General features: G+C 37.2%; 12 non-coding genes across 12 annotated transcripts; 6 read left to right on the top strand and 6 right to left on the bottom strand.

The window, feature by feature from the left end:
* Window positions 1-4,039: 4,039 nt before the first annotated feature.
* trnaq-cug (transfer RNA glutamine (anticodon CUG)) lies at window positions 4,040-4,111 on the bottom strand. Its single transcript has one exon. It is a non-coding gene; the product is annotated as a tRNA-Gln (tRNA).
* A 3,307-nt stretch (window positions 4,112-7,418) lies between these two features.
* Window positions 7,419-7,490, top strand: trnaq-uug (transfer RNA glutamine (anticodon UUG)). The gene has a single exon. It is a non-coding gene; the product is annotated as a tRNA-Gln (tRNA).
* Window positions 7,491-7,823: 333 nt separating this feature from the next.
* Window positions 7,824-7,895, bottom strand: trnaq-uug (transfer RNA glutamine (anticodon UUG)). Its single transcript has one exon. It is a non-coding gene; the product is annotated as a tRNA-Gln (tRNA).
* Window positions 7,896-10,921: 3,026 nt separating this feature from the next.
* On the top strand, window positions 10,922-10,993 carry trnaq-uug (transfer RNA glutamine (anticodon UUG)). The gene has a single exon. It is a non-coding gene; the product is annotated as a tRNA-Gln (tRNA).
* A 1,286-nt stretch (window positions 10,994-12,279) lies between these two features.
* On the bottom strand, window positions 12,280-12,351 carry trnaq-cug (transfer RNA glutamine (anticodon CUG)). Its single transcript has one exon. It is a non-coding gene; the product is annotated as a tRNA-Gln (tRNA).
* Window positions 12,352-15,375: 3,024 nt separating this feature from the next.
* Window positions 15,376-15,447, top strand: trnaq-uug (transfer RNA glutamine (anticodon UUG)). Its single transcript has one exon. It is a non-coding gene; the product is annotated as a tRNA-Gln (tRNA).
* Window positions 15,448-15,855: 408 nt separating this feature from the next.
* Window positions 15,856-15,927, bottom strand: trnaq-cug (transfer RNA glutamine (anticodon CUG)). The gene has a single exon. It is a non-coding gene; the product is annotated as a tRNA-Gln (tRNA).
* A 589-nt stretch (window positions 15,928-16,516) lies between these two features.
* Window positions 16,517-16,588, top strand: trnaq-cug (transfer RNA glutamine (anticodon CUG)). The gene has a single exon. It is a non-coding gene; the product is annotated as a tRNA-Gln (tRNA).
* Window positions 16,589-17,001: 413 nt separating this feature from the next.
* On the bottom strand, window positions 17,002-17,073 carry trnaq-cug (transfer RNA glutamine (anticodon CUG)). The gene has a single exon. It is a non-coding gene; the product is annotated as a tRNA-Gln (tRNA).
* A 657-nt stretch (window positions 17,074-17,730) lies between these two features.
* trnaq-uug (transfer RNA glutamine (anticodon UUG)) lies at window positions 17,731-17,802 on the top strand. The gene has a single exon. It is a non-coding gene; the product is annotated as a tRNA-Gln (tRNA).
* A 2,661-nt stretch (window positions 17,803-20,463) lies between these two features.
* Window positions 20,464-20,535, bottom strand: trnaq-uug (transfer RNA glutamine (anticodon UUG)). The gene has a single exon. It is a non-coding gene; the product is annotated as a tRNA-Gln (tRNA).
* Window positions 20,536-21,139: 604 nt separating this feature from the next.
* Window positions 21,140-21,211, top strand: trnaq-cug (transfer RNA glutamine (anticodon CUG)). Its single transcript has one exon. It is a non-coding gene; the product is annotated as a tRNA-Gln (tRNA).
* Window positions 21,212-21,513: the final 302 nt, after the last annotated feature.

The following is a 21,513-nucleotide window of genomic DNA, read 5'->3' as shown; positions in this document are numbered from 1 at the left end:
TAGACTGTATTTATATTATTCACATGTGAATAATGCTGTATAATACTGTATTTATATTATTCACATGTGAATAATGCTGTATAATAGACTGTATTTATATTATTCACATGTGAATAATGCTGTATAATAGACTGTATTTATGTTATTCACATGTGAATAATGCTGTATAATAGACTGTATTTATATTATTCACATGTGAATAATGCTGTATAATAGACTGTATTTATGTTATTCACATGTGAATAATGCTGTATAATAGACTGTATTTATATTATTCACATGTGAACAATTCTGTACAATAGACTGTATTTATATTATTTACATGTGAATAATGCTGTATAATATACTGTATTTATGTTATTCACATGTGAATAATGCTATAAAATAGACTGTATTTATATTATTCACATGTGAATAATGCTGTATAATAGACTGTATTTATATTATTCACATGTAAAACATATCTAAGTGTTTATTGTCTATTGTGAGTGAACTGTGGTGCTGAAATTCCCCCAGGGATCAATAAAGTACTTTCTATTATATTCTATTCTATTCTAAAAAGTGACATGAAGTCAGACAAGGCAGCAAAAAAATATTGAATGATTACTTTTAAACTCGTAAAAAAAACATGATATCATGTGATGTCATGTGTGTCTGTAGAAATGTTCACATTTCAGTTTACAGGAATTCTACTTCCAACTAGAGAAAACATGTTGAAGTAAATTGTAAATTAATTTGATGTTTTACACACATGCACACACACACACACACCCTCAAACCAACTACAATTGTAGCCCAAGAACCATTAAAAAATAGCCACTAAATAAATCATAAGTTACTCACAAGTTACTCAATACTTGTGAATTTTTTTTTCACTGAATAATTACTTACTTAAGTAACTATTTACTTGAGTACAATTTTTGAGTACTCTACCCACCTCTGGTGACTATCAATTCTTAAGATAAAAAAAAGTAGACACTGATAAATTTCATTTTAACAGCAATTGAACTGCAAAATATGCACGTAACAAAAATGCAGTTGGGGAAGCCGGTGCGTTGACTTTTAAATGGGGTGTGAGATACTCATAATTTCGGTTTCAATCTGATAACAACTATAATACACGGCTACTATCGCCAACACCGATACTTTTTACTTGAAACGTCAACTTGACAAGCAGATATTTATGTGTTTATTCTTGATAACCAAATAAAATTGCTTGGAATATCTCGTTGAAAAGATACGCAGTAGAGGTGCTAAAAATATCGATTCACATCTGAATCGCAAGTTGAACTTATTCCGATTTTAAATCAATTCATAATTTTCGAGAGTCGATTAAAAAAGTATGTTGTTTTTGTTTGGCAAATGTTTTTGTTTTTAATTATTTTTTGGATGAAAAACCTTAAATTACTATTATTGATATCATTAGTATTATTGTTACTAAGTATTGTAAAGCTGGGATTGGGTTGATGTTGGAGTTCCTCCATTGATTAACATTCTGTGATTTTTGTAAATAAAATAAATACAAATTAAATATGTTTTTTTAGGTCAACACTGCGCGTATAAGTCAACAACCAAGAAGAGCTTGGCTGTGGACTTATACAAATCGATGTATTATAATTTATATACCAAATAATATATTACGAGAATCGTGTTCAATCGAGAATCAATTCTGAATCGAATTGTCATCCCAAGAATCAGAATAGAATCGTGAGATGCCCAAATTAAAAGAATACTTAGACTTAGACTTCCTTTTTATTGTCATTCAAATTTGTTTGTATATAGTATATAAATTGCTACAAAGGTTTAACACGTGTACAAGGATATTTCATATGCCTTTACTGTGTATATAATTGAATTGTGTTTATGTCGTGTATAACGTGTATTTATAATATGTTGTACAAAGGACATTTAATAATTTTCGGAAGTTCATCTTGTACTTGACATTGTTTATAGGGTTAGGCGCAATAAGTGTTCAACTTCAGCCTAAACTCTTTCGGTGTCATGACTTGGTCCTGGGGTTTAGTTTTTCTAGAAGGCAACGGAAAGTTGGCTCGGGCAAGACGGGAATGAGAGTACATAATTTATTTTTTACACTAATAAAGGACAAAAAAAAGAGTACAAACGAAAAGCGCGCACAGCGACGGAGAACAAACTATGAAACCAAAAGACTATAGCATTAATAAACAAAAACTTACTTGGCTTGGACTAAAGTTGCAGCATGAAAGATGGACATGAAAAAACAACTGTCAGGAATGTGAAGAGCAAAAATGTGGGATGTCGCCAGAACGACAAACTGAAAACAATGAACTTAAATACTATAGACATGAGGTGCGTGACTCAAAACGTGAAACAGGTGCGTGACGTGACGGGTGAAAACTAATGGTTGCTATGGTGACAAAACAAAACAAAAGTGCACAAAAAGTCCAAAAACAAAACCGAACCTGACTAAAACAAAACATGATCACACAGACATGACATTCGGTCCGCAACATTTTCATTTTCAATCTATGAATGTACAACTGTTTGTTTATTTTGTTGACGATTGACCGAAAAATAATAAAATATACTATAAATTTGAACTTTACTGTACAGATAAGAACGAAATTGTGTTGCATTAGCTCATGGTAGTGCAGGATAAAAAAGGTGCAGATATAAATAAATAGATTACTGTACAGATAAATATATAGCACTTTTGCATATGCATCCAGGTTTATGGATGTATGTTATATTGTCTTTATATTCCAGCGAGTTAATCCATTTTTGGGGGGAATTGAGGGGATTATTATGATGCGTTCAAGAGTCTTACGGCCTGAGAGGGAAGAAGCTGTTACAGAACCTGGAGGTTCTGCTTCGGAGGCTGCGGAACCTCTTTCTAGAAGTCACAAATGTAATGACAATTTTGCCTTAGGCCATCAGGCACATGAACAATAACAAGATCTGATAGCTCAGTTACAGCTCTTTTTATTACTTATTCTGTGTTATATGTGTTTTATGTTGCATGATTGCACCAAGAAAGATTCCTAGTTTGTGAACCCGTTCTCAAACAATGGCAATAAAAACTATTCTGATTCTGATTCTGACAATTTTGTGTACGAAGGAACAATTTGTGACTGTTCAGTTTGCAAATACATCAACGATGCTATTTTAATCAATTTCTAATGGATAAAGCTTTGGCCTGGACAAGAGGTCATCAGGTGGTCCCCAACGTTCACCGAGTGTTTTGACCCTTAACCACAACACTCTCCGATTGGTGGGTCAGCAGTGATTGGCCAGATCACTGCCCCTCTCATCCAAGCTTCCAGCTATTGTCCTCTCTTTTATGCCAGAGCCAACAGGAGGCTCTCTCTGCCGCTTCTCCCAGCCTACGAACGGCTGTTTTCCTCAAGTGACCTCTCAATCCGATCTTTGTCATCAGATTCCACAAGGATTGAGCAGGGAATCCTCGACATCCAACTTCCACTGTCCACCCCTTGTCCCGGCAGTCCTGGATAAGTTTTGGTACTTTGCTTCCTCGCATCCCTCCTCCAATGGGACAGTAAGTTCCACCAGGATGATTTTCTAAAAACAGGACTTATAAACAAAAAAGGAGCACAATTTTTAAACTGCACTACAACATTGTACTTTTAGGCCTAATTAAGATCATCTCCTTTTTTCATGCAAACAACTTTGAAATGGAAGTCATACTGATCATTAATCATTCTAAGGTTACAAGAATGTTCCACCAAGACTTGAACTTGAATCACTGGCTTCAGAGTCCACAGTGCTAACCATTACACCATGGAACCTGTAATTCTGCATGTAAAACAATGTGATCCTACAAAACGGTTAAGATCAAGTCTCAAGACACAAATGTAAAGACAACTTTGTGTAAGAGGGAAAAAGTTGAGATTAAAAACAGGACTAAAACAGATAAATATCATAATTTGAAAATGGACTACAACATTGTACTTTTAAGTCCAATTTGGATTCACTGTCATTTTCATGTAAAAATATTCAAAGGGAAGTCATACCAAATACTAAACACTCTAATGTTACAAGAAGGTTCCACCAAGACTTGAACTTGGATCACCGGATTCAGAGTCCAGAGTGCTAACCATTACACCATGGAACCTGTAAATGTACATGTTAAACAATGTGATCCTACAGTACACAGTATTGATGAAACGTGATTCTCATTGACACCTTGAGTGGAAGTTGTCAGGGAAATGGAGGGACATGTTTAAATCAAGTCTAAAGTAAAACAAAAGACAAGACTTGTGACTGTGTGTACGAGGGGAAAAGTCATGACTGAAAACAGGAATTTTAAACAGAGGGGACACAAACTGATATTGGACTACAAAACTTCACGTTAACCACAATTTAAATACACTGGATTTTTCATGAGGTTTTTAATCACATGGAGGTCATACTGAACAATAATCACTCTAATGTTTCAACAAGGTTCCACCAAGACTTGAACTTGAACCACTGGATTCAGAGTCGTGTGCCGTCAGAAAAAAATTGGTCAATGTTTAAAATCAAGTTTTAGGTCAAAAGTAGAAATAAATATAACTATGTGTGTACGAGGTACAAAGTAATGACTGAAAACAGGACTTAAAAACTTTAGAGCTTGTCCAGGATTTGAAACCAGGGTCTCTCACACCTTAAGCAAAAATACAGGAGTGGACCAACATGACCTGGAACAAGTCTTTCCAGCAAATCTCATGACATGTGAAATATTAATAGGGGACACAATCTGAAACTCAGTTATTTTATTGCACTTTTAACACATTATTACATTCACTGACATTTTCATACATAGATGAACTAAGGGTTACCAGCTCAGTCCGAGAACAAACTGTGGTCATAAATTTAGGTACCGCTGTATTTGATTTGATGGATTTTTATTGATTCCTTTAGTCCGTGAAGTCAATAAAAAATAATCAAAATCAATTCTAAAGTGAAAATAGGACTTATAAATATAAGGGTTTATCCGGGAATCGAACACCTCTGACACGTGAAGCGAGAATCATACGACTAGACCAGGGGTCGGCAACCCAAAATGTTGAAAGAGCCATATTGGACCAAAAATACAAAAACAAATCTGTCTGGAGCCGCAAAAAATTAAAATCCATATTACATACAGATAGTGTGTCATGAGATATACATTGAATTAAGAGGACTTAAAGGAAACTAAATGAGCTCAAATATAGCTACAAATGAGGCATAATTATGCAATATGTACATATAGCTAGCCTAAATAGCATGTTAGCATCGATTAGCTTGCAGTCATGCAGTGACCAAATATGTCTGATTAGCACTCCACACAAGTCAATAACATCAACAAAACTCCAAAACTCACCTTTGTGGATTCATGCACAACGTTAAAAGTTTGGTGGACAACATGAGACAGAAAAAGAAGTTGCATAAAACACGTCCTAGAAAGTCGCAGAAAGATATACATGTAAACAAACAAAGGTGAGTTCAAGGACTGCCAAATTTAGCAGGACAAAACGGTGCTTGCCAAATACTCGAATCAGTGAAGCATGTTTAATATAAACAATGTGCTTTATAACAATTAAGGAGGTTTGTGTCATGTTTCTCCTCCTACAGAAACCGTATTAAAACATTTTTTTTTTTTTTTCCCCCTGAACTTTTTCCATTTTTCATACATTTTTGAAAAAGCTCCAGAGAGCCACTAGGGCGGCGCTAAAGAGCCGCATGCGGCTCTACAGCCGCGGGTTGCCGACCCCCGGACTAGACCAACAAGCCATTAAAAATACTTTGGCAAAAATCTTAGATGAAAAAAGAAACAAAAACAGCTTTTAATAGGAGACACAATCTGTAACTGTACTTTTAACACATCCAAAAGATAAACATACACACTTATATATGAAGTCCTACTGGACACTAATGTTTCAAGTAGGTTCCACCAAGACTCAATATTGGATCACTGGATTCAAAGTCCAGAGTGCTAACCATTACACCATGGAACCTGTATATACACGTGGTAAAAGAAAGTGATCCAACAGTAAACAGTTATGATGAAATTTGATTAAATCTCATTGACACCTTGAGTGTAAGTTGTCAGGAAAATGGAGAGAAACGTTTAAATCAAGTCTAAAGTAAAAAAAGACAAGACTTGTGAGTGTGTGTACGAAGGGAAAAGTCATGACTGGAAACAGGAATTATAAACACAAGTGCTCGTCCAAGTTCAACAAATCTCATGAAATGTGAGATTTTAATAAGGGACACGATCCGACATCGTGTCACACTTTTAACCAACATTTTTGAATTCCTTTAGATTAATTCATACATGAAAAAAGCAGTGAATTCAAATTTGGGTTAATAGTGCAAAGTTTTAACCAGGTTACAGATTGTGTCCCCTATTAAAATCTCACATTTTGTCAAGCTTGTTAAAAAGGATAGGACTCAGATGCAGAGTAGGGAACTTTGACAGGCTTTTATTTTGACAGCTTCCTTTCACCTCCAAAGTCAAGGAATTACAATATCTATATTAACCAAAAAACTAATTGGCGAAAAAGGTTCCAAAAAATAGGAACAACCGAAAATCACTCCGAACGGAGGAAAACACAAAATCAAAGACACACTATAATTGGCGCCGTATATGCTATAACATTTATTAACAAAAAACGCCTCAACAAGAGGAAGAAACAACAGCTATGAAAAATTCTACTCCATCTGATCTAATAAAGTTTAACAAAAATTGTCACTCAAAAATTTGAGGAAAGAATGAAAAATAACTGATAACTCACCACTTCGGCTGAATAAACTAAATAACAAAAAAATCACTCTGCTGAGGAGGAAGAAAGGAAAACTCAAAATAGCAATGAAGGGATTCAGGATCAAGGAACATAAGCACGAGACGAGGCAAGGTAAGGCAAGACAAGGACACGGACATGGAGCTAGAGAGCACGAATAAACGAGACAATCTGGCACAGAACAAAGGGAGGAGTGGGTTTATAAGACACATGAGGGTAATAGGGAACAGATGGAAATAATCAGGGAACAGGGATGACGTCAGACTGATGACACAAAAGGAAGGGCAAGTGACCTGAAACGAGAGGAGAATTACTTTTCAAACTAAAACATGAATTTCACAAGACAGAAAAAAACCAACACAAGACATCCCTCACCGCGGTGTGACACATTTGATTTGACATTTTTTCAGCAATCCTGTTGCAGGGTTTGTTGGTCTTGGACAAGTCCTTGTGTTAAAATTATAATTCCTGTTTTCAGTCATGACTTTTCCCCTCGTACACACAGTCACAAGTCTTGTCTTTTTTTACTTTAAATTTGATTAAAACATTTCCCTCCATTTTCCTGACAACTTACACTCAAAGTGTCAATGAATATCTATTAAATTTAATCAATTCTGTTTGCTGTTGGATCACTTTCTTTTACCATGTGTATATACAGGTTCCATGGTGTAATGGTTAGCACTCTGGACTTTGAATCCAGTGATCCAAGTTCAAGTCTTGGTGGAACCTACTTGCAGTTTACAACTTCTTTAGTAATTTGATACATATTTATGGATCTCGTGAGTGTGTGATGTTAATAAAAAAATGATCAAAATCAAGTCGAAAATCACAAATGTAACAACAACTGTGTGTACGAGGGGAAAAAATGTGATTGAAAATAAGACTTATAACATAAGTGTTTGTCCGTTAGTTGAATCCAGGGTCCCTCACACACACAGTTTGAATCAACTATTAAACCAGAAAGCCCAAACACATATCCAAATTTAAATTGGCTCCCTCTTTCAAGCTAAAAATATTTAAAAGAAGGGTATACTGAACACTAACCATTCTTACGTTACAAGAAGGTTCCACCAAGACTTGAACTTTGATCACTGGATTCAGAGTCCAGAGTGCTAACCATTACACCATGGAACCTGTAAATGTACATGTAAGACAATGTGATCCTACAGTACACAGGGTTTGATTTGATTTGATAGATTGTCATTGATCCCTTGAGTGTGTGCCGTCAGAAAAAAAGAGGTCAACGTTTAAAATAAATTTTTAGGTCAAAAGTAGAAAGAAATATAACGATGTGTGTACGAGGTACAAAGTAATGACTGAAAACAGGACTTAAAAACCTTAGAGCTTGTCCAGGATTTGAAACCAGGGTCTCTCACACCTTAAGCAAAAACACAGGAGTGGACCAGCAAGACCTGGAACAAGTCTTTCCAGGAAATCTCATGGAATGTGAGATTTTAATAGGTGACACAATCTAAAACTTGGTTATTTTATTGCACTTTTAACACATTTACATTCACTGACATTTTCATACATAGATGAACTAAGGGTTACCAGCTCAGTCCTAGAACAAACTGTGGTCATAAATTTAGGTACCGCTGTATTTGATTTGATGGATTTTTATTGATTCCTTTAGTCGGTGAAGTCAATAAAAAATAATCAAAATCAATTCTAGAGTGAAAATAAGACATATAAACATAAGGGTTTATCCAGGAATCAAACACCTCTGACACCCGAAGCGAGAATCATACAACTAGACCAGGGGTCGGCAACCCAAAATGTTGAAAGAGCCTTATTGGACCAAAAATACAAAAACAAATCTGTCAGGAGCCGCAAAAAATTCAAAGCCATATTACATACAGATAGTGTGTCATGAGATATACATTGAATTAATATGACTTAAAGGAAACTAAATGACCTCAAATATAGCTACAAATGAGGCATAATGATGTAATATGTACATATAGCTAGCCTAAATAGCATGTTAGCATCTATTAGCTTGCAGTCATGCAGTGACCAAATATGTCTGATTAGCACTCCACACAAGTCAATAACATCAACAAAACTCCAAAACTCACCTTTGTGGATTCATGCACAACGTTAAAAGTTTGGTGGACAACATAAGACAGAAAAAGAAGTGGCATAAAACACGTCCTAGAAAGTCGCAGAAAAATATACATGTAAATAAACTAAGGTGAGTTCAAGGACTGCCAAAATTAGTAGGACAAAACGGCGCTTGCCAAATACTCGAATCAGTGAAGCATATTTAATATAAACAGTGTGCTTTATAACAATTAGGGAGGTTTGTGTCATGTTTCTCCTCCTACAGAAACCATATTAAAACATTTTTATTTTTTTTTCCCCCTCAACTTTTTCCATTTTTCATACATTTTTGAAAAAGCTCCAGAGAGCCACTAGGGCGGCGCTAAAGAGCCGCATGCGGCTCTACAGCCGCGGGTTGCCGACCCCCGGACTAGACCAACAAGCCATTAAAAATACTTTGGCAAAAATCTTAGATGAAAAAAGAAACAAAAACAGCTTTTAATAGGAGACACAATCTGTAACTGTACTTTTAACACATCCAAAAGATAAACATACACACTTATACATGAAGTCCTACTGGACACTAATGTTTCAAGTAGGTTCCACCAAGACTCAATATTGGATCACTGGATTCAAAGTCCAGAGTGCTAACCATTACACCATGGAACCTGTATATACACATGGTAAAAGAAAGTGATCAAACAGTAAACAGTTATGATGAAATTTGATTAAATCTCATTGACACCTTGAGTGTAAGTTGTCAGGAAAATGGAGAGAAACGTTTAAATCAAGTCTAAAGTAAAAAAAGACAAGACTTGTGAGTGTGTGTACGAAGGGAAAAGTCATGACTGGAAACAGGAATTATAAACACAAGTGCTCGTCCAAGTTCAACAAATCTCATGAAATGTGAGATTTTAATAAGGGACATGATCCGACATTGTGTCACACTTTTAACCAACATTTTTGAATTCCTTTAGATTAATTCATACATGAAAAAAGTAGTGAATTCAAATTTGGGTTAATAGTGCAAAGTTTTAACCAGGTTACAGATTGTGTCCCCTATTCAAATCTCACATTTTGTCAAGCTTGTTAAAAAGGATAGGACTCAGGTGCAGAGTAGGGAACTTTGACAGTTTTTTATTTTGACAGCTTCCTTTCACCTCCAAAGTCAAGGAATTACAATATCTATATTAACCAAAAAACGAATCGGCGAAAAAGGTTCCAAAAAATAGGAACAACCGAAAATCACTCCGAACGGAGGAAAACACAAAAGCAAAGACAAACTATAATTGGCGCCGTATATGCTATAAAATTTATTAACAAAAAAACGCTCCAACAGGAGGAAGAAACAACAGCTGTGAAAAATTCTACTCTATCTAATCTAATAAAGTTTAACAAAAATTGTCACTCAAAATTTTGAGGAAAGAATAAAAAATAACTGATAACTCACCACTTTGGCTGAATAGACTAAATAACCAAAAAAATCACTCTGCTGAGGAGGAAGAAAGGAAAACTCAAAATAGCAATGAAGGGATTCAGGATCAAGGAACATAAGCACGAGACGAGGCAAGGTAAGGCAAGACATGGACACGGACACGGACACGGACGCTAGAGAGCACGAATAAACGAGACAATCTGGCACAGAACAAAGGGAGGAGTGGGTTTATAAGACACATGAGGGTAATAGGGAACAGATGGAAATAATCAGGGAACAGGGATGACGTCAGACTGATGACACAAAAGGAAGAGCAAGTGACCTGAAACGAGAGGAGAGTTACTTTTCAAACTAAAACATGAATTTCACAAGACAGAAAAAACCAACACAAGACATCCCTCACCGCGGTGTGACACATTTGATTTGACATTTTTTCAGCAATCCTGTTGCAGGGTTTGTTGGTCTTGGACAAGTCCTTGTGTTAAAATTATAATTCCTGTTTTCAGTCATGACTTTTCCCCTCGTACACACAGTCACAAGTCTTGTCTTTTTTTACTTTAGACTTGATTTAAACGTTTCTCTCCATTTTCCTGACAACTTACACTCAAAGTGTCAATGAATATCTATTAAATTTCATCAATACTGTTTACTGTTGGATCACTTTCTTTTACCATGTGTATATACAGGTTCCATGGTGTAATGGTTCGCACTCTGGACTTTGAATCCAGTGATCCAAGTTCAAGTCTTGGTGGAACCTTCTTGCAGTTAGCAACTTCTTTAGTACCGTATTTTCCGCACCATTAGCCGCACCTAAAAACCACAAATTTACTCAAAAGCTGACAGTGCGGCTTTTAACCCGGTGCGCTTTATATATGGATAAATATTAAGATTCATTTTCATAAAGTTTCGATCTCGCAACTTAGGTAAACAGCCGCCATCTTTTTTCCCGGTAGAACAGGAAGCGCTTCTTCTTCTACGCAAGCAACCGCCAAGGTAAGCACCCGCCCCCATAGAACAGGAAGCGCTTCTTCTTCTACTGTAAGCAACCACCCGCCCCCGGAAGAAGAAGAAAAAATGCGCGGATATACCGTACGTTTCATTTCCTGTTTACATCTGTAAAGACCACAAAATGGCTCCTACTAAGCGACAAGGACCCGGTTCATGAAAAGACGCAATCTCTCCATCCGCACACGGATTACTACCGTATTTCACAGCAACTGATATTCCTGTGAACCGCACTGTGGAACGGGAGCACGTACGGTGAATATTCGCACCACAGGGAATGAGAAGTCATCCTTCACTGTGGTTCTAGCTTGCCATGCTAACTTCCACCCATGGTGATATTCAAAAGGAAGACCTTGCCAAAAGAGACCTTTCCAGCCGGCGTCATCATAAAAGCTAACTCGAAGGGATGGATGAAGAAAAGATGAGCGAGTGGTTAAGGTAAGTTTAAGTTTACGCGAAGAGGCCGGGTGGCTTTTTTCACGCAGCTCTGTCCATGTTGATATACGTATGTTTGTGATTGCACATTTGCGTACATTTTGGGAGTGAACAGAGTTATTAGAACGCTGGTTTTTAATATATTATTAAAGTTTGACTGACCTATCTGACTGTTTTTTTGACATTCCTTTAGCGCAGTTAGATTTACAACACGGGGCGGCTTATTGGTGGACAAAGTTTTGAAATATGCCGTTCATTGAAGGCGCGGCTTTTAACCCAGGGCGCCTTATGATGCGGAAAATACGGTAATTTGATACATTTTTATGGATCTCGTGAGTGTGTGATGTTAATAAAAAAAATTATCAAAATCAAGTCAAAAGTCACAAATGTAACAACTGTGTGTACGAGGGAAAAAAATGTGATTGAAAATAAGACTTATAAACATAAGTGTTTGTCCGTTAATTTAATCCAGGGTCCCTCACACACAAAGTTTGAATCAAACTATTAAACCAGAAAGCCCAAATTTAAATTGGCTCCCTCTTTCAAGCTAAAAACATTTGAAGAAAGGTCATACTGAACACTAACCACTCTTACGTTACAAGAAGGTTCCACCAAGACTTGACCTTGGATCACTGGATTCAGAGTCCAGAGTGCTAACCATTACACCATGGAACCTGTACATGTACATGTAAAACAATGTGATCCTACAGTACACAGGGTTTGATTTGATTTGATAGATTGTCATTCATCCCTTGAGTGTGTGCCGTCAGAAAAAAAATAGGTCAACGTTTAAAATCAAGTTTTAGGTCAAAAGTAGAAAGAAATATAACTATGTGTGTACGAGGTACAAAGTAATGACTGAAAACAAGACTTCAAAACTTTAGAGCTTGTCCAGGATTTGAAACCAGGGTCTCTCACACCTTAAGCAAAAACACAGGAGTGGACCAGCAAGACCTGGAACAAGTCTTTCCAGGAAATCTCATGGAATGTGAGATTTTAATAGGTGACACAATCTAAAACTTGGTTATTTTATTGCACTTTTAACACATTTACATTCACTGACATTTTCATACATAGATGAACTAAGGGATACCAGCTCAGTCCTAGAACAAACTGTGGTCATAAATTTAGGTACCGCTGTATTTGATTTGATGGATTTTTATTGATTCCTTTAGTCGGTGAAGTCAATAAAAAATAATCAAAATCAATTCTAGAGTGAAAATAAGACATATAAACATAAGGGTTTATCCAGGAATCAAACACCTCTGACACCCGAAGCGAGAATCATACGACTAGACCAGGGGTCGGCAACCCAAAATGTTGAAAGAGCCTTATTGGACCAAAAATACAAAAACAAATCTGTCAGGAGCCGCAAAAAATTCAAAGCCATATTACATACAGATAGTGTGTCATGAGATATAAATTGAATTAATATGACTTAAAGGAAACTAAATGACCTCAAATATAGCTACAAATGAGGCATAATGATGTAATATGTACATATAGCTAGCCTAAATAGCATGTTAGCATCGATTAGCTTGCAGTCATGCAGTGACCAAATATGTCTGATTAGCACTCCACACAAGTCAATAACATCAACAAAACTCCAAAACTCACCTTTGTGGATTCATGCACAACGTTAAAAGTTTGGTGGACAACATGAGACAGAAAAAGAAGTGGCATAAAACACGTCCTAGAAAGTCGGAGAAAGATATACATGTAAACAAACTAAGGTGAGTTCAAGGACTGCCAAAATTAGTAGGACAAAACGGCGCTCGCCAAATACTCGAATCAGTGAAGCATGTTTAATATAAACAATGTGCTTTATAACAATTAAGGAGGTTTGTGTCATGTTTCTCCTCCTACAGAAACCATATTAAAACATTTTTTTTTTTTTTTCCCCTCAACTTTTTCCATTTTTCATACATTTTTGAAAAAGCTCCAGAGAGCCACTAGGGCGGCGCTAAAGAGCCGCATGCGGCTCTACAGCCGCGGGTTGCCGACCCCCGGACTAGACCAACAAGCCATTAAAAATACTTTGGCAAAAATCTTAGATGAAAAAAGAAACAAAAACAGCTTTTAATAGGAGACACAATCTGTAACTGTACTTTTAACACATCCAAAAGATAAACATACACACTTATACATGAAGTCCTACTGGACACTAATGTTTCAAGTAGGTTCCACCAAGACTCAATATTGGATCACTGGATTCAAAGTCCAGAGTGCTAACCATTACACCATGGAACCTGTATATACACACGGTAAAAGAAAGTGATCAAACAGTAAACAGTTATGATGAAATTTGATTAAATCTCGTACACCTTGAGTGTAAGTTGTCAGGAAAATGGAGAGAAACGTTTAAATCAAGTCTAAAGTAAAAAAAGACAAGACTTGTGAGTGTGTGTACGAAGGGAAAAGTCATGACTGGAAACAGGAATTATAAACACAAGTGCTCGTCCAAGTTCAACAAATCTCATGAAATGTGAGATTTTAATAAGGGACATGATCCGACATCGTGTCACACTTTTAACCAACATTTTTGAATTCCTTTAGATTAATTCATACATGAATAAAGCAGTGAATTCAAATTTGGGTTAATAGTGCAAAGTTTTAACCAGGTTACAGATTGTGTCCCCTATTCAAATCTCACATTTTGTCAAGCTTGTTAAAAAGGATAGGACTCAGGTGCAGAGTAGGGAACTTTGACAGTTTTTTATTTTGACAGCTTCCTTTCACCTCCAAAGTCAAGGAATTACAATATCTATATTAACCAAAAAACTAATCGGCGAAAAAGGTTCCAAAAAATAGGAACAACCGAAAATCACTCCGAACGGAGGAAAACACAAAAGCAAAGACAAACTATAATTGGCGCCGTATATGCTATAAAATGTATTAACAAAAAACGCTCCAACAGGAGGACGAAACAACAGCTGTGAAAAATTCTACTCTATCTAATCTAATAAAGTTTAACAAAAATTGTCACTCGAAATTTTGAGGAAAGAATAAAAAATAACTGATAACTCACCACTTTGGCTGAATAGACTAAATAACCAAAAAATCACTCTGCTGAGGAGGAAGAAAGGAAAACTCAAAATAGCAATGAAGGGATTCAGGATCAAGGAACATAAGCACGAGACGAGGCAAGGTAAGGCAAGACATGGACACGGACACGGGAGCTAGAGAGCACGAATAAACGAGACAATCTGGCACAGAACAAAGGGAGGAGTGGGTTTATAAGACACATGAGGGTAATAAGGAACAGATGGAAATAATCAGGGAACAGGGATGACTGACGTAAGACTGATGATACAAAAGCAAGGGCAAGTGAACTGAAACGAGAGGAGAATTACTTTTCAAACTAAAACATGAATTTCACAAGACAGAAAAAAACCAACACAAGACATCCCTCACCGCGGTGTGACACATTTGATTTGACATTTTTTCAGCAATCCTGTTGTAGGGTTTGTTGGTCTTGGACAAGTCCTTGTGTTAAAATTATAATTCCTGTTTTCAGTCATGACTTTTCCCCTCGTACACACAGTCACAAGTCTTGTCTTTTTTTTTAACTTTAGACTTGATTTAAACGATTCCCTCCATTTTCCTGACAACTTACACTCAAAGTGTCAATGAATATCTATTAAATTTCATCAATATTGTTTACTGTTGGATCACTTTCTTTTACCATGTGTATATACAGGTTCCATGGTGTAATGGTTAGCACTCTGGACTTTGAATCCAGTGATCCAAGTTCAAGTCTTGGTGGAACCTACTTGCAGTTAGCAGCTTCTTTAGTAATTTGATACATATTTATGGATCTCGTGAGTGTGGGATGTTAATAAAAAAATGATCAAAATCAAGTCAAAAGTCACAAATGTAACAACAACTGTGTGTACGAGGGACAAAAATGTGATTGAAAATAAGACTTATAAGCATAAGTGTTTGTCCGTTAATTGAATCCAGCGTCCCTCACACACAAAGTTTGAATCAAACTATTAAACCAGAAAGCCCTGAATTTTTTTTGGCAAGATTCTTAAAAAAAACAAAACATTTTAACAGGAGACACAATCTGAAAATGCACTTTTAACACATATCCAAATTTAAATTATCTCCCTTTTTCATGCTTAAAATATTTAGAGGAATGTTATACTGAACACTAACCACTCTTACGTTACAAGAAGGTTCCACCAAGACTTGAACTTGGATCACTGGATTCAGAGTCCAGAGTGCTAACCATTACACCATGGAACCTGTAAATGTACATGTAAAACAATGTGATCCTACAGTACACAGGGTTTGATTTGATTTGATAGATTGTCATTGATCCCTTGAGTGTGTGCCGTCAGAAAAAAATAGGTCAACGTTTAAAATCAAGTTTTAGTTCAAAAGTAGAAAGAAATATAACTATGTGTGTACGAGGTACAAAGTAATGACTGAAAACAAGACTTCAAAACTTTAGAGCTTGTCCAGGATTTGAAACCAGGGTCTCTCACACCTTATGCAAAAATACAGGAGTGGACCAACAAGACCTGGAACAAATCTTTCTAGTAAATCTCATGACATGTGAAATTTTAATAGGGGACACAATCTGAAACTTGGTTATTTTATTGCACTTTTAACACATATTTACATTCACTGACATTTTCATACACAGATGAACTAAGGGTTACCAGCTCAGTTCTAGAACAAACTGTGGGCATAAATTTAGGTACCACTGTAGTTTGATTTGATAGATTTTTATTGATTCCTTTAGTCTGTGAAATCAATAAAAAACAATCAAAATCAATTCTAAAGTGAAAATAGGACTGTAGGATCACATTGTTATACATGTACATTTACAGGTTCCATGGTGTAATGGTTAGCACTCTGGACTCTGAATCCAGTGATCAAAGTTCAAGTCTTGGTGGAACCTTCTTGTAACATAAGAGTGGCTAGTGTTCAGTATAACATTCCTTTAAATATTTTCAGCATGAAAAAGGTAGAGAATTTAAATTTAGATATGTGTTAAAAGTGCATTTTTAGATTGTGTCTCCTATTGAAATGTTTTGGTTTTTTTTAAGATTCTCGCCAGAAAAAAATTTAAGGGCTTTCTGGTTTAATAGTTTGATTCAAACTTTGTGTGTGAGGGACCCTGGATTTAATTAAAGGACAAACACTTATGTTTATAAGTCTTACTTTCAATCACATTGTTTTTCCCTCATACACATAGTTGTTGTTATATTTGTGACTTTTGACTTGATTTTGATCATTTTTTGTATTAACATCACACACTCACGGGATCCATAAATATGTATCAATTTACTAAAGAAGTTGCTAACTGCAAGAAGGTTCCACCAAGACTTGAACTTGGATCACTGGATTCAGAGTCCAGAGTGCTAACCATTACACCATGGAACCTGTATATACACATGGTAAAAGAAAGTGATCCAACAGTAAACAGTATTGATGAAATTGAATAGATATTCATTGACACTTTGAGTGTAAATTGTCAGGAAAATGGAGGGAAACGTTTAAATCAAGTCTAAAGTAAAAAAAAATTGTGTACGAGGGGAAAAGTCATGACTGAAAACAGGAATTATAATTTTAACACAAGGACTTGTCCAAGACCAACAAACCCTGCAACAGGATTGCTGAACAAACCTCAAATAAAATGTGTTGAATAGGGGACACAATCTGAAACTGGGTTAAAACTTTGCACTTTTAACCCAAATTTGGATTCACTGATTTTTTCATGTATGAATTAATCAAATGGAATTAAAAAATGTTGGTTAAAAGTGTGACACGATGTCAGATCGTGTCCCTTATTAAAATCTCACATTTCATGAGATTTGTTGAACTCGGACGAGCACTTGTGTTTATAATTCCTGTTTCCAGTCATGACTTTTCCCCTCGTACACACACTCACAAGTCTTGTCTTTTTTTTACTTTAGACTTGATTTAAACGTTTCCCTCCATTTTCCTGGCAACTTACACTCTAGGTTTTAATGAGATTTTATCAAATTTCATCAATACTGTTTACTGTTGGATCACTTTCTTTTACCATGTGTATCTAAAGGTTCCATGGTGTAATGGTTAGCACTCTGGACTTTGAATCCAGTGGTCCAAGTTCAAGTCTTGGTGGAACCTTCTTAAAACATTAGTGTCCAGTATGACTTCATGTAAAAGCAGGGAAGTTTATATTTAAATGTGTTGTAAGTACAGTTTCAGATTGTGTCTCCTATTAAAATCTATTTTTGTTTCTTTTTTCATCTAAGATTTTTGCCAAAGTATTTTTAATGGCTTGTTGGTCAAGTCGTATGATTCTCGCTTTGCGTGTCAGAGGTGTTCGATTCCCGGATAAACCCTTATGTTTATAAGTCCTATTTTCAATCATAACTTTTTCCCTCGTACACACAGTTGTTGTTACATTTGTGACTTTAGACTTGATTTTGATCATTTTTTATTGACATCACTTAGTAAAGGAATCAAACAATAGTGGTACCTAAACTTATGACCACAGTTTGTTCTAGGACTGAGCTGGTAACCCTTAGTTCATCTATGTATGAAAATGTCAGTGAATCTAATAATGTGTTAAAAGTGCAATTAATAAACTAAGTTTCAGATTGTGTCCCCTATTAAAATCTCACATTCCATGAGATTTGCTGGAAAGACTTGTTCCAGGTCTTGTTGGTCCACTCCTGTATTTTCGCATAAGGTGTGAGAGACCCCCCGATAAACCGGGGGGTCTCTCCGGGGTGGTGGTTCCTCTCTTTAAGAAGGGGAACCGGAGGGTGTGTTCTAACTATCGTGGGATCACACTCCTCAGTCTTCCCGGTAAGGTCTATTCAGGTGTACTGGAGAGGAGGCTACGCCGGATAGTCGAACCTCGGATTCAGGAGGAACAGTGTGGTTTTCGTCCTGGTCGTGGAACTGTGGACCAGCTCTATACTCTCGGCAGGGTCCTTGAGGGTGCATGGGAGTTTGCCCAACCAGTCTACTTGTGTTTTGTGGACTTGGAGAAGGCATTCGACCGTGTCCCTCGGGAAGTCCTGTGGGGAGTGCTCAGAGAGTATGGGGTATCGGACTGTCTGATTGTGGCAGTCCGCTCCCTGTATGATCAGTGCCATAGCTTGGTCCGCATTGCCGGTAGTAAGTCGGACACGTTTCCAGTGAGGGTTGGACTCCGCCAAGGCTGCCCTTTGTCACCGATTCTGTTCATAACTTTTATGGACAGAATTTCTAGGCGCAGTCAAGGCGTTGAGGGGATCTGGTTTGGTGGCTGCAGGATTAGGTCTCTGCTTTTTGCAGATGATGTGGTCCTGATGGCATCATCTGGCCAGGATCTTCAGCTCTCACTGGATCGGTTCGCAGCCGAGTGTGAAGCGACTGGGATGAGAATCAGCACCTCCAAGTCCGAGTCCATGGTTCTCGCCCGGAAAAGGGTGGAGTGCCATCTCCGGGTTGGGGAGGAGCTCTTGCCCCAAGTGTAGGAGTTCAAGTACCTCGGAGTCTTGTTCACGAGTGAGGGAAGAGTGGATCGTGAGATCGACAGGCGGATCGGTGCGGCGTCTTCAGTAATGCGGACGCTGTATCGATCCGTTGTGGTGAAGAAGGAGCTGAGCCGGATGGCAATGCTCTCAATTTACCGGTCGATCTACGTTCCCATCCTCACCTATGGTCATGAGCTTTGGGTTATGACCGAAAGGACAAGATCACGGGTACAAGAGGCCGAAATGAGTTTCCTCCGCCGGGTGGCCGGGGCTCTCCCTTAGAGATAGGGTGAGAAGCTCTGCCATCCGGGAGGAGCTCAAAGTAAAGCCGCTGCTCCTCCACATCGAGAGGAGCCAGATGAGGTGGTTTGGGCATCTGGTCAGGATGCCACCCGAACACCTCCCTAGGGAGGTGTTTAGGGCACGTCCGACCGGTAGGAGGCCGCGGGGAAGACCCAGGACACGTTGGGAAGACTATGTCTCCCGGCTGGCCTGGGAACGCCTCGGGGTCCCACAGGAAGAGCTGGACGAAGTGGCTGGGGAGAGGGAAGTCTGGGCTTCCCTGCTTAGGCTGGTGCCCCCGCGACCCGACCTCGGATAAGCGGAAGAAGATGGATGGATGGATGGATGGTGTGAGAGACCCTGGTTTCAAATCCTGGACAAGCTCTAAAGTTTTTAAGTCCTGTTTCCAGTCATTATTTTGTACCTCGTACACACATAGTTATATTTCTTTCTACTTTTGACCTAAAACTTGATTTTAAACGTTGACCTATTTTCTTCTGACGGCACACACTCAAGGGATCAATGACAATCTATCAAATCAAATCAAACCCTGTGTACTGTAGGATCACATTGTTTAACATGTACATTTACAGGTTCCATGGTGTGATGGTTAGCACTCTGGACCCTGAATCCAGTGATCCAAGTTCATGTCTTGGTGGAACCTTCTTGTAACATAAGAGTGGTTAATGTTCAGTATGATCTTCCTTTAAATATTTTTATCATCAAAAAGGGAGAAAATTTAAATTTGGATATGTGTTAAAAGTGCAATTTCAGATTGTTTCTCCTGTTAAAATGTTTTGGGGTTTTTTAAGATTCTTGCAAAAAAAAAATTCAGGGCTTTCTGGTTCAATGGTTTGATTCAAACTTTGTGTGTGAGGGACGCTGGATTCAATTAACGGACAAACACTTATGTTTATAAGTCTTATTTTCAATCACACAGTTGTTGTTACATTTGTGACTTTTGACTTGATTTTGATCATTTTCACGGGATCCATAAATATGTATCAAATTACTAAAGAAGTTGCTAACTGCAAGTAGGTTCCACCAAGACTTGAACTTGGATCACTGAATTCAAAGTCCAGAGTGCTAACCATTACACCATGGAACCTGTATATAGGCATGGTAAAAGAAAGTGATCCAACAGTAAACAGTATTGATGACATTTAATAGATATTCATTGACACTTTGAGTGTAAGTTGTCAGGAAAATGGAGGGAAACATTTAAATCAAGTCTAAAGTAAAAAAAGACAAGACTTGTGACTGTGTGTACGAGGGGAAAAGTCATGACTGAAAACAGGAATTATAATTTGAACACAAGGACTTGTCCAAGACCAACAAACCCTGCAACAGGATTGCCGAACAAATCTCAAATAAAAAGTGAGATTTGAATAGGGAACACAATCTGAAACTGGGTTAAAACGTTGCACTTTTTACCCAAATTCGGTTTCACTGATTTTTTCATGTATGAATTAATCAAAAGGAATTCAGAAATGTTGGTTAAAAGTGTGACACGATGTCAGATCATGTCCCTTATTAAAATCTCACATTTCATGAGATTTGTTGAACTTGGACGAGCACTTGTGTTTATAATTCCTGTTTTCAGTCATGACTTTTCCCCTCGTACACACACTCACAAGTCTTGTCTTTTTTTTTTTTTTTATTTCATCAGTACTGTTTACTGTTGGATCACATTGTTTTAGGACACAATTACAGGTTCCATGGTGTAATGGTTAGCACTCTGGACTCTGAATCCAGTGATCCAAGTTCAAGTCTTGGTGGAACCTTCTTGAAACATTAGAGTGATTAGTGGTCAGTATGACTTTCATGTGGTCAAAAAATTCATTAAAAATGTGGGTTAAACATTCAGTTTTGTAGTGCAATATCAGTTTGTATCGGGTTTTTTTCATTATCGTTATCGGGTTTTTTTTTGTGGTTTTTTTAAAATTAAATCAACATAAAAAACACAAGATACACTTACAATTAGTGCACCAACCCAAAAAAATCTTCCTCCCCCATTTACGCTCATTCACACAAAATGGTTGTTTCTTTCTGTTATTAATATTCTGGTTCCTACATTATATATCAA

Source organism: Nerophis lumbriciformis, linkage group LG14, assembly GCF_033978685.3.
Source record: "Nerophis lumbriciformis linkage group LG14, RoL_Nlum_v2.1, whole genome shotgun sequence".
Taxonomy (NCBI): Eukaryota; Metazoa; Chordata; class Actinopteri; order Syngnathiformes; family Syngnathidae; genus Nerophis; species Nerophis lumbriciformis.
The sequence above is the reverse complement of the archived record's forward strand: the minus strand, read 5'-3'. Positions and strand labels throughout refer to the sequence as shown.